Source organism: Galeopterus variegatus, unplaced genomic scaffold (genome assembly GCF_000696425.1).
Source record: "Galeopterus variegatus unplaced genomic scaffold, G_variegatus-3.0.2 Scaffold2160, whole genome shotgun sequence".
In the NCBI taxonomy this organism is placed as follows: Eukaryota; Metazoa; Chordata; class Mammalia; order Dermoptera; family Cynocephalidae; genus Galeopterus; species Galeopterus variegatus.
The window spans coordinates 23,719-24,343 of NW_007728271.1; the positions used below are offsets into that span (position 1 = coordinate 23,719).

Genomic DNA, 625 nt, shown 5'->3' on the forward strand with positions numbered 1-625 from the left:
AAAAAGAGCCGTGTAACACAGAACCAGATTTTAAAATGGATATTATCTATACATAGTGCTTGGGTTTGAAATGCATCCCTCAACCCTATCCAAAAGAATAAAAAATGTGTAGGAATGTTTCTGTTGTAACCACTCAATTGAAAGAAATTATCCTTGGACTCTAAGTTTATGTTAATTAGGAATGGCACGATGTCATAGATTTCAATAGTTTTATGGTCCACTTTTTTTGCAGATTCTTTTCCTAGTCTGATGTTTGTTCTACAGGAGGGAGCACAAAGTGATCCTCTGAAATAGCATTAATGAAGTTCTTGTGCATCTCGGTTGAGAAGCATTCCATCACAGGCCCTAGACAATCAGTCTTCTGCAAGAGACAGAGAGGAACAGCTGGGCTCTCTGAGAAGACTGCTGTATGTCTGCCTTTGCTAGGCGATTAGCGTGATGGTAGCCATAGCAACTGGAGCATCTCCATAGTAACGCGTAGCTGAGACAGGTGCAGTTGCATCACAAGGCTGTTTGTTGCCTGGCAAAAGGACAGGCCATTAGTACTTAGATATACGCTGTTGCCTTAGAAACAAATAACCCTACATAGCAACTACAGTTGGTTTGAAAGGTTTGAAAAAAAAAA

At 40.2% G+C, this 625-nt stretch overlaps 1 protein-coding gene across 1 annotated transcript in view; it reads left to right on the plus strand.

Annotated features, from left to right (window-relative positions):
• FOXN3 (forkhead box N3) overlaps window positions 1-625 on the plus strand; it is a gene marked incomplete at its 5' end in the record, with an annotated part of 167,491 nt that overhangs the window by 1,020 nt on the left and 165,846 nt on the right. The window lies entirely within an intron of this gene.